This window comes from Tamandua tetradactyla, chromosome 4, assembly GCF_023851605.1.
Source record: "Tamandua tetradactyla isolate mTamTet1 chromosome 4, mTamTet1.pri, whole genome shotgun sequence".
Classification (NCBI taxonomy): Eukaryota; Metazoa; Chordata; class Mammalia; order Pilosa; family Myrmecophagidae; genus Tamandua; species Tamandua tetradactyla.
In genome coordinates, this window is record NC_135330.1 from 59,637,142 (window position 1) to 59,656,734 (window position 19,593).

The 19,593-nt window shown below is 39.2% G+C and overlaps 1 protein-coding gene and 1 pseudogene across 2 annotated transcripts in view; one reads left to right on the forward strand and one right to left on the reverse strand.

Moving 5' to 3' along the window:
* The window catches only part of PPP1R12B (protein phosphatase 1 regulatory subunit 12B), a 323,111-nt gene that overhangs the window by 215,118 nt on the left and 88,400 nt on the right, over positions 1-19,593 (forward strand). The window lies entirely within an intron of this gene.
* Positions 7,113-9,496, reverse strand: LOC143680863 (polypeptide N-acetylgalactosaminyltransferase 1 pseudogene; annotated as a pseudogene).

Sequence of the window (19,593 nt, forward strand, 5' to 3'; positions counted from 1 at the left end):
GTCAATCTAGCAGGCTTTTAGTTTTATGCGGAAGTTACTCCTCCCATTTTTGTTCTCTGCCAGTGTTTGTGAGAATTCTAGTTTCATCTTTATTATTTCTCCACTGTCTTTCTGAGAGTAAATTACAGCCTTTGTTCTTCCTCTAATTTTTTTTACTTTACTTCTGGCTATTTACTGGATCTTTCCACCTCTCTCAAGTGGTGTTTTTTTAATTCTGTGAACCCTCTGTATCTGTTAGGGGGCATTGCTATTTTCTGTCCGCGTTCAACCTCTGGGACAATATCTTTGCCATTCTCCTTTTAGGTAAAATCCTAAGTCTGTTTTGCTTTCCCGTCTGTCTGGGGCCTGTTTGCCTAATATGGTAAGGTATGTCCCAGACAAGACTGCACTCTCGAGAGAGAACACCAGTTTGACTAAGTTTAAAGGCATGGTAGGTGAGCTATCAGAGTTAGTTATTTATGTAGTAAAGTAATGTTTTTCCCAGTATACCTATGTAACAACCATACCTTTTTTTAAAAGCAAGGCTTTCTTGCTTTTAAGAGAATGAAAAGATACTAAAACACATATATTCTCTTCCCCAACCTCTTTATCGTTAAGTAGATGAGAAAGGAGGAAGGAAAGTGTAATTTATCCCTAGATGAGAAAATTTTAAGGAAAAGTCTGAGAAATATTATATGATAAAGCTCAAAAGGATATGCTGTTGGAGAATAAAGACTATAATTGAGAACTTAAAAAAAGCATATCAAAAATAAGGGTAGGTTTAAGTGATGGCTATTATAAGCAGTCCTGTTGTAGCTAGCCTCTGAGAGTTGGAAGGCTTTCCACATATAGGAAAGCAAGCTGTCCTGGATTTGTACAATTGATGACAGTGAGCAGTCCCTGGGAAGGAAAGAAATGGCAGCCAACCAATTCTCTGTATGGAAGTTGCCTTCTATCCAATGTACACTGAAGAATCATCTCTAGTGGCTGACTCCACGTTGGTCTGAAAGAATCTTTTTTCTCACTGTACATTTGCTCTTGCTTTAAAATTGCCATGTCTTAAAATATAGATGCTGTGATTTTCTATATATGGACCATACTTGTACCTTGCTCTAGCCAAAGCTGTGTAAACCATCTTGAGAAAAAAGTTTCTTTTGGCGTCTTCTTTTTAAAGTCTCTATTAATTTTAGGTCATGCTGTTGCCAAGGAAATCTCAGTAATCAAAACTCAAATATATTCCTTTGAGACCTTGTAATTTTGGGATCCACTGTTCCATTACATCAGTGAATTCTGCTTTAGTTAGAAATCTTTTTAAAGTATGGTAGCCCATGATAAACTCTGGGATCTGTCCTGTAACTACTTGTTGAAGAGTGCTTTGAAAACTATTGCTTTTTTCTTTGTTTTGTATATATGTTATACTATACAATAAAAAAAAGTTAAAAAAATTTTTTTTAAGATAGAGTAAATTGACCTTCAAGGTATTTATTTGGGCTTCTCTCAAATATCTTATTGAAAAATGTGGAAGGTCTATCACCTACTAGGGATAGTATAGCTAACCTCTCAACAAGGTTTTCTTTTCCAGTCTTTCCTTGTGCCTCCAACTGCCTTCAAGGTATTGGTTTATGTAATGACCTGTGATCGTGTGCCTCTTTGTTGGAAGGACACTGATGCACTTGAAACTCTGCTTGAACTTTTTTTTTAATGGTTAGAAAAGGTGATATGTTTCATTATAGAAAATTTATAAAGTGTATAAAACTATAAAGTAGTGCTTCTCAAAAGCAATAGCAGTGTTTCTAGAGAGGATTGTAAACATTCATAAGGTTACTTTGGGGAGCACAATGATGGGGGATTTTCTACATGCATTTAGTAGTCAAGGGCCAGAAATGCTAGATATCTTACAGTGTCTCATATAACAAAAAAGTTGTCCTTTACCTTGCTTGACTTCTGATTGTATCTTTGAACAATCATGAAAATAAATCCAAAACCAAACTTAATTTTACATATTAAATTCTTTTTTTATTATTTCCTAAAAATTTAACCCTCATGTAAATTTGGGGGAAAGTATACCTAGTTTTACTCATCCCTGACAGCAGCATCCTTGTATTAACAACAGCATTATATGGCACATTGTACAAGTCTGCATTTGACCTCTGCCTTCATGATGTTTTTATGATGGAGCTAAGCTTCTGACTACTACATTATTCCTTCTAATGTTATCAGGACCAAGCATTTACACATTGAAATACATGTTTTATTATAAATTACTTTCCTTGTATTTCTTCTTCATATTATACTACTGATTTCTTACTAATTTAGCTAAATTTTGTATCTATGAATTTCATTTCAGAATAGTAAAGGGAACTATGTTGGAAAATATTTGTTATGAAAAGGGGATTGTTTCTGCTTTAAAGAACGAGAAAAAAATGCCCTTAAAATACCATTGAGAGGAAATCACCATTATCATTCTGGTAATTTCCTGCTGGTATTTTACCTAAACTTTAAAAAATTTTTAACACATTCAAGGCCATCTAATGACATTCTGAAAACAAGATCATTTTCACTTGAGTATTCCTGAGGCCCCATCATTACCATGATGACAATTTCATAAGGTTGTCTTCAGAGTAGTTGGGTTCAACTCTTTTATCAAAGTAGTCAGTGTTGTGTTGGCTTTGATTATAGACAGCCTCCAGGAATAGTTCTCCCCTTTCAGTTGGAATTTGAGTTACCTCAGTTACAAAAATATACATTTCTTCTATTGACAGCTTGGCTGGAAAGTTTTAACTGTGACTTAGACTTAGCTAATAATCAGAGTTCTAGCCCCATGATTGAGGTAGAAAGCTTAGTGTGGGGTTTGCAGCTTTTTGAATGAGTAGAATATTTTTTGTTTTGCCCCTGTAGGAATACTGAGGCAATATGTTAAAAAGATGTTGTCTTTTTAACACTATTTTGGTAGAACCTAAGTGGTAAGGTTGTTGTGATGAAAATGTGAACATGAATGATTATAACCTCCCATTTTTAATTTTCCTCCATGCCATCTCAGTTTTCAATTAAGCAAATTCAAGAATCAGAAAGCAGCTATTTAGTGACATGAGTCTCTGTCATACCAAGAAACCAGTTTTATATCCAAATATGATCCTTTAAGGTACCTAAAATGTTCACACAGGTGTGTCTTTAAAGAGTATGATCTTTAAAAATACTTGGCATTTTTATGCTTTAAAAATTTTACATTTTCTTTTAATCTCCATTCTTATACTCTGAACTATGCCAGTGTTATTGCTATCGAGAGGAAAAGAGGGATACTTTAAAAACCATTAGCAAATTAATAACTCAAAGTAAAATTTTTAATGTGGTTTTAGAGCTTATAGTTCTTGTATCTGAAATTTTTTTAAGTTGACAGGAGCATTTTAAGGAGAAAATAACATATTTGGATGTTATATCACCAAAAAAACATTTGATACTTTAAGATGTTGTTTTACTTAGGAGTTGGGGGACTTTCAAAATGATATGCCAAACTGGTAAGTCATGAGACTGTTTGTGGTGATTGAATGCCAATTGTTTCATTTCTCCAAGTGTCTGATGTATGTGGTGACTTTTGTGGAAGGGCCAGGGCTCTGTCTTGTCTGAGACTCATGGGGCAGGCAGATTTTTATGCTTATTCTCTAGCAGTATGTGTTGGGGGGAGGGACCATGGCAGCAGGGCCAGCCTCGTCTTCATCTTAAGCACATAATTCTCTAGGTCAGGGATCAGCAAACTTTTTCTATAAAGGACCTGATAGTAAATTATTTCAACTTTGTGGGTCATATGGTCAGTTACAGTCAACTCTGCTGTTGTAGGGGGAATGCAGCCATAGATAATATGTAAACGAATGGGAGTCACTATGTTCCAATAAAACTTTATTTGCAAAAATAGTTCAGTGCACTGGATTTAGCCTGCAGGCCAGGCCACAGTTTGCCAGCCCAGGTTGGCCAATGTCAGCATGGTTTCAGATGTTAGTTTTCCTCTCATCCACACACTTCTCTGGTAATTCACATTCTGATTTCCTTGATTCTTTTTTTTTTTTTTTAACTTTTTTAATTGTATAGTGTAACATATGTACAAAACAAAGAAATAAAAAAGCAGTAGTTTTCAAAGCACTCTTCAAAAAGTGGTTACAGGACAGATCCCAGAGTTTGTCATGGGCTACCATACGATCCTCTCCTATTTTTCCTTCTAGTTACTCTAGCATATAGGAGGCTAGTGGGCTTAAATACTTACTTGTTTAGCATCACAATCCACTTTTTTTTCCTTCTTTTTTTTGTGAACAGTACCGTATATACAAAAAAGCTATAAATTTCCAAGCATAGAATGACAGTTAGTTGTAGACCATATTTCAGACTTTGACATGGGTTATAATTTCACAACTTTAGGTTTTTACTTTTAGCTGCTCTAGAATACTGGAGACTAAAAATATCAATTAAATGATTCAGCGTTCATATTCATTTGTTAGGTCCTATCTTCTATGTATAATTCCACCATCACCTTTGATCTTTCCATACCTCTCATTGGGGTTGTTTGGGCTATAGCAATTCTAAACTTTTTATATTGGAAGGTCTGTCACTACTATGGGGTAGGGAACTATGTGATATTCTGGAGAGGCTGGGCTAGCTTTCAGGACTTATCTGTTCCAGGGACCAATCTGGAGGTTTTAGGTTTCTGGCAAGTTACTCTAGTGCCTGGAACCTGCATGGAATCTTATGAATTGCCCTAGGTGTTCTTTAGGATTGGCTGGAATGGTCCTGGTTGGGGATTGGCAGGTTAAGATAGGTAGCAAGGTCTACCTGAAGTTTGCATAAGAACAACCTCCAGAGTAGCCTCCTATTTGAACTCTCTCTGCCACTGATACTTTATTAATTACACTTCTTTTCCCCCATTTGGTCAGGGTGGAATTGTTGATCCCACAGTACCAGGTCTGGATTCATCCCTGGGAGTCCTGTCCCACGTTGCCAGGGATAATTTCACCTCTGGATGTCATGTCCCACATAGGGGGAAGGGCAATGATTTCACCTGCAGAGTTGGGCTTAGAGAGACTGAGGCCACATCTGAGCAACAACAGAGGTCCTCCAGAAGTAACTTTTAGGCATGCCTATAGGTAGTCTAAGCTTCTCTGCTACCTGCATAAGCTTCATAAGAGTAAGCCTCATGACCAAGGGCATGGCCTACTGATTTGGGTGTCCCTGAAGTTTGACACAGTATCAGGGGCTTCCTTGATGGTGAGGTTTAATAGTTCCAAAGTCTTTCTTCCCTTCCTCAGGGGACTTTGCCAATACTTTTTTTTTTTTACATGGGCAGGCACCGGGAATCAAACCCGGGTCCTCTGGCATGGCAGGCAAGCCTTCTTGCCTGCTGAGCCACCGTGGCCTGCCCTGCCAATACTTTTTGATTATCTGGTTAATATACTGTAGGATATTTTCAGGCATTAAAATAATCTATACAGGATCAAAGGACTCTTTCTCGTTCTGTGCTCTCTGTGTTTCAGTTGCTCAAATGAGTTATACATATAGGTTGAATTAGATTATGCATTACAGAAAATTTCAGTTCCAGATCGAATAAACTTTCCTTCCATTGGTTTCAAAGAGTATGTGTGGTTCTAAAATATAGACACTGTCTTCCTTACCCCTGTGTTCTGAATTACTTTAACCCCAACCTGTTCGCCTTCACTCTTAGCTCTTAATATCAGGTTATATATATATAACAGCCTCTCAAAATCCAGAATTAATAATCACCACTCTGAACTTAATGTGTCTACTCTAAAAGCTTACATTCTAGGCCCCAGTTTCTTATAAGCATTTTCTAAAGGTGACCATACCATTGTTGTTGTTTTGTTTCTGGCATATTTTATCTCATCAAATATCCCACATGTTCTTTCATATCGTTGCATGCCTCATGACAATATTCCTTTTTGTAACAGCACAGCCTTCGTTTATAAGTATACATCATCGTTCACCATTCTACTTCTCTGTCAGGCATGCTTCAGCCACCTACATTCATCAGGCATCATGGAAAGGGCCCAAAGTCCAGAGTCTATCAGCATTCTCAGTTTTAGATAGTTTCATTGTTCCCAAGGGACAGTGAACCAATAAACACACCCTCTCCAAATAGGAGATCTAAACCTCCTCTTAACTCTTGTCCCTCACTCCATTATTTACCTCTGCTGTTGCTGTGGTAGTGCTGATGGTTTCCTTTTGAACATAGCTCATAGCATGCAATAGCAGTTTTCCTTCCATACCCTGCACTTAAACACACTTTATACAAAGATCATGTCTTTGAAGTAATTCTTACGAGAACTCATTCATATTTCTAGTGTGAGTCAGTGGGACATGTAGGTCTATACAACCCATTTCAATCTTGTTCATCTTCAATATGGTAATATCACTTCTATACCCAATAGAGAATCGCCTTCGCTCCTATCTATTCCCTTACATTGGAGTTCAACCTCATTAGCTAATGGTTCACCCATCTCTAGCTTCCATGTATCTCTAAATCCCCTGTATTCTATATGATAAGTCTCTGATTATACCTTTATGCTGGTCATAAAAGTGAAATCATACAGCATCTGTCCTTTTGTTTCTGGCAAATCTCACTCAGTATTATGTCCTCCAGGCTCATCCATCTTTTCATGTGCTTCAGGACGTCATTTTGTCTTACTGCTGCATAATATTCCATCATATGTATATACCACATTTTATTGATCCACTCATCTGTTGATGGGCATTTGGTTTGTTTCTGTCTTTTGGTGATTGTGAATAATGCTGCTGTGAACATTGGTGTGCAAATGTCTGTTTGTGTCATTGCTTTCAGCTCTTCTGGTTATTTACCAAATACTGTTATTGCTGGGTCCTAGGGCAGCTTGATATTTAGTTTCCTAAGGAACCGCCAAACAGTCTTCCATAGTGGCGGTACCATTTTACATTCCCACCAGCAGGGCATAAGTGTCCCAGTTTCTCCACATCCTCTAGCCATTCTTACAGGTGTGAGGTGGTATCTCATTGTAGTGTTGATTTGTATTTCCCTCATAGCCAGTGAAAATGAGCATCTCTTCATGTGCTTTTTTTTTGTACTTCTCATAGTTCTGATTTTATTTTCTTTAAACCCTGTTTAATGTTTTTAAATTGTTGTAAAAATGTTGTTTGCATGATTTTGAGTCTGGTTCCAGTTCTTTTCATTTATTTTTATATCAATATTAATATACTGGCTACCAGTTCTAATCAGGAAAAAAAAATCTTGGAAATCTCTTCATCATGATAGCACATTCAGCAGAAATTACTGATGTGCAAGCAAACCATAAAAAGTGCAGCTCTCCAGAAAGCACATTTTGTTGACTGTTTCATTGTTTGAATATTCTTTACAATGACTCTTGATGATAGACTCTTTCAATCTTATAAACATCAGTGTGCACAGTCTCACTAGTATGCAGTTTCACGTCCTGGGACAGGAAGGCTGGTTCACAGCTAGTGAAAAGCTAGAGGAGTCTAAGTTTTAATGGCTGATAAACCTTACATCCTGCAGAGCAGGAAAGCACTTTTCCTTTTTTGCTACTTAAGAATGTGGCAGAAATGTATGCTGAGGTAGCCCAGTCAGTCCTTATTTTTTTTCTTTTTTTCTTTTTGAAAATTTGGTCTCAGAATATTTCTGGAAGGTTGACGTTTCTAAGAAGCCACTGCTGGGACCGGCTTCCACTGCAGTCTCGGATGCTGGGCACCTGGCTGTCCTCTTCCGTGGCTCTGTCCAGGCACTGATTACTGTTCACATGCTGCAGGGTTAACTTCACTGAGTCATACTCCCACAATTGGTTGCCTTTTAGGTGGTGGCATTTGAGCATCGTGACTGGGCCATTAAGTTTGGAAACATCCAAGCAAAGGTCATCTGTTCTAATTTCTTTGTTGGCAGTATAAGAAAAAACCTGATTACCTCCCATACCATGACAGTTAAATATTCCAACTTTTTCATTCTCTTTTCTTGCCATGTTATCCAGACATTGATTTGTTTCCATATTACGTATCTCCCCCAAAGAGAAATAGTGACGTGGAATTTGAGAATCAGGATAAATATTCTCCAGGTACCAAGAGAAAGGCCTGCATTGTAACTTTTGTCTTAGACCAAGTCTTGATGAAATATCTCCATAATCTACCTTTGTAACACCTGGGGAAATTATATAGAAGAAATTCTTGAATTCATCCATCCAAACTTCCACCAAGTCGTCTGTTATTTTTATTGATAATCTGCCCTGTGCCTCCTGGAAATGTGTAAGGTGTAGCTTTACGAAATACGTGTCCAACATGTGAACATGTAACAATTTCTAAAGTACCTCCACACTGCCAAATCCTAAAGGAAATTTCTAAGTTTTCTCCTCCCCAAATATCCATTCCAGCATCATATGTTCCAATTTCCTGAAAGTAATCTCTGTCTATTGAAAAAAGTCCTCCTGCCATTGTCGGTGTTCTGACAGGAAGAGTCCGACCACCTTTCCTTCTGTCCATTTCTTTTTGGGGAACAGGATACCAGCAAAAATTGAGCTTCCAGTTGAATCCCCCATAGGTCATATCAGAACCTGCCATGTACTCAAAAGTATCATCACTGATCACATCAATGATAGGACATACCACTGTTTTCCTGTCATGTTTGATCTTGGCTAAGAGAGGCTCCAGCCATCCCACTGTACACTCACAATGAGCATCTAAGAAGGTGATCACTTGACCTTTAGACACAGCAGCGCCTTTTAATCTAGCTCTGATCAATCCAGAATGTTGTTCCATTCGAATTACATGAACTGGTACTTTTAATTTTCTCACGTAACTCTCTAGAGGCCTTTTCAAAAAGTCTCTTTCACTGGCATCATCTACCAGAACAATTTCTTCTAACATGTGTCTTGGTGAGCGATTAATGACACTATGGACAGTTCGCAGAAGTGTGCTCCAAGCCTCATTGTGGAAAACAATCACCACACTTGTTGTAGGAAGATTATCCAGATAAACCTTTGTTTTACACCCTTCTAACCTAACATCTGGTAAAGATCTGTTGAGTGCAATCATCTCACTCGCCATTAAGTTGAACTGATTGATTTTAAACATCTCTTTCATCTTTTCTTGATCCTCTTTAGGAATGACGACTGGTTTCCCCATTTCTCCAGGACCTTCATGAGGCTTCTGTACTGGCTCTAGAACATCTCCAGCAGGAAGTCCTCTTTCCTTTTTTTCATCACATTTGTTGCATTCACTGAAGTAAAGCAGCAGGAACATATCCAAGAGTACCCAAATCAGGGAGGTGGCTAGAACCACCTTGCAATATGCAAATTTTCTCATGGCACTTTAAGTCAAATGCAAAATTTTAAAATATATATATACATATATAAATATACAAATATCATGAAAATTATTCCAGTCCAGTTTCATCAGAAAACACGTTCATAACCCCAAAGTTGTTTTTCAATTGAATTCATATCCCAAATCCATATGTCCCACATCTCCTAGGTCAGCGCGCGGCGGCTGTGGCGGCTGCGGCGGCGGCAGCAGCGGCAGCAGCGGCAGCAGCGAGCGCTCCTCGGGCCAGCCCAGGCGGTCGCAGCACGGTCCCGCGGGCGCTACTGTCGGGCCGCCGTCAGCCGCGCCGCCTCCTTGGCCACTCTCTTCATGTGCTTTTGAACCATCTGTATTTGCTCTTCAGAAAACTACCTATTCATATCTTTAGCCCATTTTATAATTGGATTGTTTGTTCTTTTGTTGTTGAGTTGTATGGTTTATTTGTATATGCAGGAAACCAAACCTTTGTCTGATATGTGATTTCCAAATATTTTCTCCCATTGAGTTGGCTGCCTCTTTACCTTTTTGACAAAGTCTTTTGAGGTGCAGAAGCATTTGATTTTGAGGAGTTCCCATTTATCTATTTCTTCTTTTGTTGCTTGTGCTTTGGTTGTTCTTCTTTGTCTCTTATAATGTCTTTACATTTAAAATCTATTTTGTCCAGTATTAGTGCAGCTACTCTTACTTTCTTTTGGTTACAACTTGCAAAGAAGATCTTTTTCCATCCTTTCATTTTCAATCTATTTGTATCCTTGAGTCTAAAATTAGTCTCATAAGCACCATATAGCTGAAATATGTTTCTTAATCCATTCTGCCAATCTGTATCTTTTAATTGGTAAGTTTAGTCCGTTAATATTCAGAGGTATTACTGAAAAATTTCTTGAATCCACCATCTTATTTTTTAATTTTATTTGTCAAATCTATATATTCTTTTTCCTCTGTTCTACTTTGCTAGCTGCAGGAATGCAATATACCAAAAATGGAATGGCTTTTAAAAGGCTGTTATTAATTATTACTGATTATTAATGAGTTGCTAGTTTACAGGCTTAACGCCAAAAAAATGTCCCAATTAAAACAAGTCTATAGAATTTTCCAATCAAAGGCATCCAGGGAAAGATACCTTGGTTCAAGAAGGCCGATGAAGTTCAGGGTCTCGCTCTCAAGTGAGAAGACATATGGAGAACAGGGTCAGGGTTTCTCTGTCATCTGGAAAGGCATGTGGTGAATACAGCATCATCTGCTAGCTTTCTCTCCTGCCTTTCCTTCATATAGCTCCCCAGGAGGTGTTTTCCTTCTTTGTTTCCAAAGGTCGCTTCCTAATGGACTCTGCTTCTCATAGTTATGTCATTCTGCTCTCTCCAAATCTCCCACTTTCTCCAAAATGTTTCCTGTTTTATAGGATTCCGGTAAACTAATCAAGACCCACCTCAATGGGTGGAGACATGCCTCCACCTGAATCATTTAATGACCACTCTTGATTAAATCACATCTCTGGGGAGATGATCTAATTATAGTTTCGAGCATACAATACTGAACAGAAATTAGAAGAAACGGCTGCCTTTACAAAATGGAATTAGGATTAAAATGTGGCTTTTCTAGGGTACATACATCATTTCAAACCAGCATATCCTCTTTCTCTTTGTCTTCTTTAAATTACCCTTAGTAGTACTCTTCAATTCTGTGCCCTCCTCCAGACCTCCCTCTCCTTTTTTTTTTCAGCTGGCAGAACTCCTTTTAGTATTTCTTATAGAGCTGGTTTCTTGTTGACAAATTCTTTTAGGGCTTCTTTGTCTGTGAAAGCTTTAATGTCTCCCTCAATTTTAAAGGACAGTTTGGCTGGGTACAGAATTCTTGGATGGAAGTCTTTTTCAGGATCTCGCATATATCGTACCACTGCTTTCTTGCCTCCAGGGTGCTAGTTGAGTAGTCTGAAGTCAGTCTTATTTGATTTGTAGTAGATTGTTTTTCTCTTGCTGCCTTCAGTGTTTTCTGCTTCTGTTCAACATTTGTCAGAGTGATTAGTATGTGTCTTGGGGAAGGCCTATTTGAATTTATTCTGTTTGGAGTTCTTCGGGTTTCTTTGACTTGTATATTTATGTCCTTTATGAGGGTTGGGAAGTTTTCCCAGATTATATCCTCAACTACTCTTCCTGGCGCTTTACTCCTCTCTTCTCCTTTGGCAACACCAATGATTCTTTTATTTGTGCACTTTGTTTAGTCCATCATTTCCCTAAGTTCCCATTCAATTTTTCCCATCTTTTTTGTCATTTGCTGTTTTGAGTCTTTGAAGTCAGTTATCCTGTCTTCTATATCACTTATTCTTTCTTCTGTCTCTTCAAATCTGATGTTGTGTGCCTATAGTATGTTTTCATTTGGTCTACAGAGTCTTTAATCTCTGTGATTTCTGCTATTTTTTAATTTATTCTTTCAAATTCCTCTTTGTGCTCTTCTGCTGTCTTCTTGAACTCCTTTATGTCATTTGCTATCCCATTTATTTTATTCAGTAGAGTTGTATGAACATCTTTGATTAGTTCCAGCATCTGTGCTCCTCAGGTGGTGTTTTAATTTGGTCATTAGGCAGGGCTATATCTGTCTGCATTGTGACATGCTTAGTGATTTTCTGCTGTCTTCATAGCATGTAGATGTCTTGATTGATTTACTTTGGGAGTTGATTCCTTTCAATAGTCTAAGGCCTTGTGTTTGTGGGATGGTTGTATAGCAGGTCGCAGGGCACAGGGTGGAGCACTCAGTACAGTGATTTGTTTCAGGGCTGGCATGGGCACAGGTTGGGGATGTTATGCTGGTGCTTGTGAACATGGGCACCTAGTAGCCATGGAGGATGTAGCTTTGCGGGTGCACCAGTCTGGGGGTGTAACCCTGGTGTCCACTGGTTTAAGGCATGGGGCCCTTTGTGTGCATGTGTAGAGCTGTGGCAGCAGGTCAGCATTAAGCCTTCATGGATTGGGGGCCAATGTGACCCGGCTTTGCAGGTTGGCACTTTGTCAGAGCTGGGAAATGAGGCTGAGGGCTGTGCACACGCGCAGTTCTAGGATTGTCGTAATGTGCAGTTGCCAGAGCTGAATGATGAAATTGGGGGCCCATGCACATGTGTGTGGGCCTGGGAGTGTGGATACCCTAGGTATGGAGGTTAGTTCCAGCAACCTTTATGCCCTGGTAATAGCCTTCAGGAAACTGGGAGGGGAAGGTTGTGCTTGGGAGGTGTGAAGGAGAGGTAGATTGGGCTGCACTTGGGGTGGGGACAGGTTCGTGCACTGGGGGTTGGTGGGGTGAGGAGGTTCAGGTGCGTGGGGTGTGGGGTGAGTTGCTGGTCACGGGGCTGCACCAGTGAGGATAGCACACCCAAGGAATGCAGCCTAACTTACTTCCTAGTCCCGTGTACCCATCCATGCACTCCCACGGGCCCCACCACTCCGCACCTTCAGGCCAGGCTCCAGGCCTCTGCTTCTCAGTTCCTCAGCCTCTGCAGCCCAGGCTGCCCCACGTGTTGCAGAAGTCTCTCCCAGGTTAGCCACACTCCGAATTGCAAACTCTTCCATGGAGCAGGGCTCATCTCAGGCTGCTCTAGTCAACCATCTTCTGGAAGTCCCTGTCTCCCTTGGTTCTTTAGTATCACCAAAAGTTTGGGGGAGGAAGAAGCAAGGGAAGTCATCTCTTTGGAGGGATACATGTTCTCACTTTGATGAATTTTGGTCATGCTGTAAGAAACAAACTGTAAATCTTCTTGGATGAGGGAGTAAAGGAGGGTTGATTTCATGTCATTTTAGATTCAGTTTCTTTGTTCTATTTCAGTTCATTACCCTTTGAGTAGAAAGTCTGAAATGATTCTCCCAGTCTGTCCCTGTATTCTTTTTTTTTTTTAAATTTTTTTATTAATGAAAAAAAAGAAAAGAAATTAACACAACATTTAGAAATCATTCCATTCTACAAATGCACTCAGTAATTCTTAGTATCATCACATAGATGTATGATCATCATTTCTTAGTACATTTGCATCGATTTAGGAAAAGAACTAGCAAAACAGCAGAAAAAGATATAGAATGTTAATATAGAGAAGAGAATTAAAATAATAATACTAATAATATATATATATATAAAAAGGAAAAAGAAAAAAAACAAAAACAAAAGATACAAACACACAAACAAACAAACAAAAAACCATATTTCAGGTGCAGCTTCATTCAGTGTTCCAACCTAGTTACATTACACTTAGGTATTATTGTGCTGTCCATTTTTGAGTTTTTGTATCTAGTCCTGTTGCACAGTCTGTATCCCTTCAGCTACAATTACCCATTATCTTACCCTGTTTCTAACTCCTGCTGGTCTCTGTTACCAATGATATATTCCAAGCTGATTCTCGAATGTCAGTTCACATCAGTGGGACCTTACAGTATTTGTCCTTTAGTTTTGGGCTAGACTCACTCAGCATAATGTTCTCTAGGTCCATCCATGTTATTACATGCTTCATAAGTTTAGTCTGTCTTAAAGCTGCATAATATTCCATCGTAGGTATACGCCACAGTTTGTTTAGCCACTCGTCTGTTGATGAACATTTTGGCTGTTTCCATCTCTTTGCAATTGTAGATAATGCTGCTATAAACACTGGTGTGCAAATGTCCGTCTTTGTCTTTGCCCTTAAGTCCCTTGAGTAGATACCTAGCAATGGTATTGCTGGGTCGTAATCCATTCTGCCATTCTATGTCTTTTGATTGGGAAATTCAGTCCATTAACTTTTAGTATTATTACTGTTTGGATAATATTTTCCTCTACCATTTTGGCTTTTGTATTATATATATCATATCTGATTTTCCTTCTTTCTACACTTTACTCCATACCTCTCTCTTCTGTCTTTTCGTATCTGACTCTAGTGCTCCCTTTAGTATTTCTTGCAGAGCTGGTCTCTTGGTCACAAATTCTCTCAGTGACTTTTTGTCTATAAATGTTTTAATTTCTCCTTCATTTTTGAAGGACAATTTTGCTGGATATAGGAGTCTTGGTTGGCAGTTTTTCTCTTTTAGTAATTTAAATATATCATCCCACTGTCTTCTAGCTTCCATGGTTTCTGCTGAGAAATCTACACATAGTCTTATTGGGTTTCCCTTGTATGTGCCAGATTGTTTTTCTCTTGCTGCTTTCAAGATCCTCACTTTCTCTTTGACCTCTGACATTCTAACTAGTAAGTGTCTTGGAGAACACCTATTTGGGTCTATTCTCTTTGGGGTGCGCTGCACTTCTTGGATCTGCAAATTTAGGTCTTTCATAAGAGTTGGGAAATTTTCAGTGATAATTTCTTCCATTAGTTTTTCTCCTCGTTTTCCCTTCTCTTCTCCTTCTGGGACACCCACAACACGTATATTTGTGCGCTTCATATTGTCATTCAGTTCCCTGATCCCCTGCTCAAGTTTTTCCATTCTTTTCCCTATAGTTTCTGTTTCTTTTTGGAATTCAGATGTTCCATCCTCCAGTTCACTAATTGTAGCTTCTGTCTCTTTAGATCTACCATTGTAGGTATCCATTGTTTTTTCCATTTTTTCTTCTTTGTCCTTCACTCCCATAAGTTCTGTGATTTGTGTTTTCAGATTTTCTATTTCTTTTTTTTGTTCAGCCCATGTCTTCTTCATGTCCTCCCTCAATTTATTGATTTGGTTTTTGAAGAGTTTTTCCATTTCTGTTCGTATATTCAGCATTAGTTGTCTCAGCTCCTGTATCTCATCTGAACTATTGGTTTGTTCCTTTGACTGGGCCATATCTTCAATTTTCCGAGTGTCATCCATTATTTTCTGCTGGTGTCTGGGCATTTGATCAGATTTCCCTGGGTGTGGGACCCAGCTGGTTGAAAGCTTTTTCTGTGAAATCTCTGGGCTCTGTTTTTCTTTTCCTGCCCAGTAGGTGGCGCTCGTGGCGCTCGTCTGTTTGCACGGCAGTCGGCCCGGGAAACCCCGCGTGGAGGCGGGGGTCGCTGGCCGCCGCGGCTTGGGAGAGTGCCAGTCCTAATTGCCCAGCTGGCCCGAAACGCCAAGCATGACGGGAGGGCCCCGCTATCCAACCTTCCCAGTCAGACCGGGGAGCCACGTGCGTGGAGGGGACCCCAGTCGCCAGCCGCCCCGGCCGGGAAAACACGCACCCCTCGGGTATCTCACCGCAGCAGATTCTCCCTGCCCGTTCAGCTGTTCCAGAATGGGGTACGCTGTCTTTTTGGTCTCTGTCGTGACTCCGAGAGCTGTTTCGTATTGTTTCTGTTTCTTTAGTTGCTTTTCTGGAGGAGGAACTAAGACCCGCGCGTCTTACTAAGCCGCCATCCTGTCCCTGTATTCTTTTCTCATGTGATCCTATCCCTTCTTATCTCCAAATGACCTGTTTCTTCAGGGTTAACAAAAATTGTCTTTTGGGGATGTGTAGTCACAGACACTGGAGAAATTCAGCTTTTTGTAGACTATAACCATAAATAAGTTTGCCTTTAAGGCTCACAGATTCCAGGAAGTGTGCCTGTCAGAAAACTGCTTATTGCTGTCATTCACTTTAATTGCTAGCTGTCATTTGAACTCCTTAGTCAGGAAAAGGTTTTTGGAGTATATTAATCTTTTTGCCATGTCAACTTTTAGTCTACTGAATGTATGCAGAAAGAACTTTTTGGGGAATTACAGAGGGATGAAAGAGTTCTTCAAAGCTTTGATGCTGCATTTACTTGAAATAATAAAGAGGAATGGCTTTTTGGAAAGAGAAGCTAGAATCCAAGTTCTTCAATAACTTAAGGAGAAAATTATGGAAACTGATATTAATATGTCACAATAAAGCCTCATATCAGGAGTGAGAATTGAGCATAGTTGGCAAAATTAATTCCCCCAAGTAAAAATGCCCAGTTCTTTCTGGAGAATAAGTTCTATCTCATGTATGGCATGTTGTTTGAGAAGGTCTCTCTTAGGTCACTGGTACTATATAGTGCTCTGGAATAAAATTAATGAAATATTATTTAGGCTACTTATAAATCATTTTTTGGAGTGTTTTATTTAGAGGTAAAGAAGTTTGGAACCTGATATTTAGCAACTTGGGCCATTTTCAGTGATAATAACGTAATAGGTAAAGTGTCTATAGTAATTTTCTCACACTAGTCAGTAAGAATCACTGAGGTCTTTTGTTTATATTGTAGAATTACAGGTCTCTCTCCTGAAAATTCTGGAAAGAGGTGTGATGATTAGGTTCTGGTATCAACAAAGCCAGGTGGTGCCCAGTTGTCTGGTCAGGCAAGCACTGGCTTGACTGTTGCTGCAAGGATAGTTCGTGATTGGTTGATAAACTGGAAGGCTGGTTTATCATCAGTCAGTTGGATTGCAGCTGTGGAGCTGATTACATCTATGATCAACTAAGAGCATTTCTCCCACAGATGAGATAATCCAATCAGCTGAAGGCTTTTAAGGGAGAAGAGAGGCTTTTCACTATTTTCTCCAGCCAGCAGTCCTCTCCTGTGGAGTTCATCCAAGCTTTTCATCAGAGCTGCCAACTTCACAGCCTACCCTGTGAATTTTGGACTCTTCCATTCCCATGGTTGCATGAGACACCTTTATAAATCTCATATTTACAGAAATCTCCTGTTGGTTCTGTTTCTCTAAAGAACCCTGACTAATACAGAATGATATAGAAGCTATCTGTATTATAAAAGTCCTCCAGCTGATTCAACACTGTTCCCAGAGGTATAATGTTTAGGATTGCTGTCACCCCAGGTAAATAATCATTAAACAGTAAGATTAACTGTAACACACCAATGCAGCTTACAGCCAACACCTACATCTTTCTCTGCTCCAGAAATGCACATTTAATCCACAGAACACCAGATTCTGAAAGGCACTCTTGAGCAGTCTGATGCCATTCTTTTAATCACATAGCAGCATGTATTTGTTCAGTCAATGAATAATTACCTTTTCCTCTCCCCGCTGCCCCTCCCCCTTTTTTCAACTTTTTTAAAATTGTGAAACAACATATATACAAAAAAGCAATAAATTTCCAAGTACGAATTTGTATGTGTGTGTATGCTATATGGTGGGGGTCACATTTCATTCTTTTTCCATATGACTTTTTCCATACGACAGTCAACAAATTATCCTCTCTTCTCCCTTAACTATCCACCCTGCTAAGCATTGTGATCTAGAGATACAAAAATGTACAAAGTAAATACAGTCCCTGCCTCTCATAATATTCACATTTTATTGAAGCAGGGGATATTCCTGTTAGGCATCCAGGTCGATGGCAAATAGATAGTTGAACATAGGAGTCTGGTATTGAGGAGAAATATCAGAGCTGAAGATATAAATTTGGGAGTCATTGCCTTAGAGACAGATTTAGAGCCAGAGGTCTGGGTGAGCTCACCCAAAGAGAGAGTGTAATAAAAGAAGAGGGTCATAACTAAGCCTTAGATTACTCCAGGTCAGACCTTAGAAGCAGGAGTATTTCTTCCATTTTAACAGGAATATATATATATATACAAATAAGTTGGCGGATCTGGTGTTGGGAAAATGAGGTAGTTCTGATCTGGCTTATTGTGATACACCACACACACACACACACACACACACACAAACACACACACTCTCTAGCTAGAGAGCAGTTAGAACCTGTTGGAGTCCAAATGAAAGATAATGAACTAGGGTTTTAATGGTAGGTATGGGCCAAAGGGAAGAGATCTAAGAAAGATGAAAACTCAGCAGGATTTGATATTTAATTGGATGTGGAGGATAAACATAAAGAAGAGTCAGAGATGGCTGGGAGGCTATATGGATTAGTAGAAACTGTATTGACTGTGAAGCCAGAAGACATTGTTTCAAAACTGGCCTGAAATCTTATTAACTGTATGGTCTTGGAAAAGCAATTTAAGCTCTCCAAACCTCAGTTCTTTAATCTATAAAAATGAGATTAGTATCTCTACCTTGTAGACTTAATGTAAAGAACAGCAATAATAACGTATTTGGCACAGTGCCTGATTTTAGTAATAAATGAAAGCTACTACTATGCTAACTCTTCACCAGTTAGATATATATTTTTCTATCTTTGAGCTTTCACATGTTATTCTTATTCCCTGGAATGGCCTTCTTCTCCCTTTATTGCCTTTTCCTCTCCCCACTGCCCCCTCCTTTTTCAAGTTTTTTAAAATTGTGAAACAACATATATACAAAACAATAAATTTCCAAGTACAGTCTTGTGTGTGTGTGTACGCTATATGGTGGGGGTCACATTTCATTCTTTTTCCACGTGACTATCTCGTTATTACAGGACCATTTGCTGATTTTTCTTTTTGGTCGGGGGAAGAGTATGGGCCAGGAATTGAACCTAGGTGTCCCTCATCGCAGGCAGGAATTCTGCCACTGAACTACCCTTATACCCCCCCCCAAGTATGTTTTAATAAGTAGTTTATAGAACAGATTTAGAAGTTTGGTGTGGGTTACAGTTCCATGATTTTTTGTTTTTTCTTCTAGCTGCTCCAAGACACTGGAGACCAAAAGAAATATCAATATAATGATTCAACAGTCATGTTCCTTTTTTAAATCCTATCTTCTGTTACATTCTTCCTCCTCTTTTTTTTTCTTTCTTTTTTGTGAAAAATAACAAATACAAAAAAGCAGTAAATTTCAAACTACATCGCAACAGTTAGTTGTAGAACAGATTTTAGAGTTTGGTGTGGGTTAACAATTCTATAATTTTAAGTTTTTTCTTCTAGCTGCTGTAAGGTACAGGAACCTAAGAGAAATATCAATATAATGATTTAGCACTTGTACTCAGTTATTAAACCCGACTGTTCTAGTTTGCTAGCTGCTGGAATGCAAAACACCAGAGATGGATTCGCTTTTAATAAAAGGGGATTTATTTAGTTAAAAATGTATAGTTCTTCAAAGGAAAGGCAGCTAACTTTCAGCTGAAGTTCTCTCTTACATGGGAAGGCATGCTGGCCTTCTTTCCAGGCCTCTGGGTTCCAACAGCTTTCCCAGGGGTGATTCCTTTCTACATCTCTAAAGGCCTGGGCTGAGCTGCGAGTGCTGAGATGAGGTATGCTGAGCTGCTTGGGCTGTGCTACGTTGAGCTCTCTCGTTTAAGCTTCCAACCAATTAAATCAAACATCATTCATTGCAGCAGGCACACCTCCTAGCCAACTGCAGATGTAATCAGCAACAGATGAGGTTCACATGCCATTGGCTCATGTCCACAGCAGTAGAACTAGATACCTTCACCTGGCCAAGTTGACACCTGAACCTAACTACCACATGTCCACCCCTT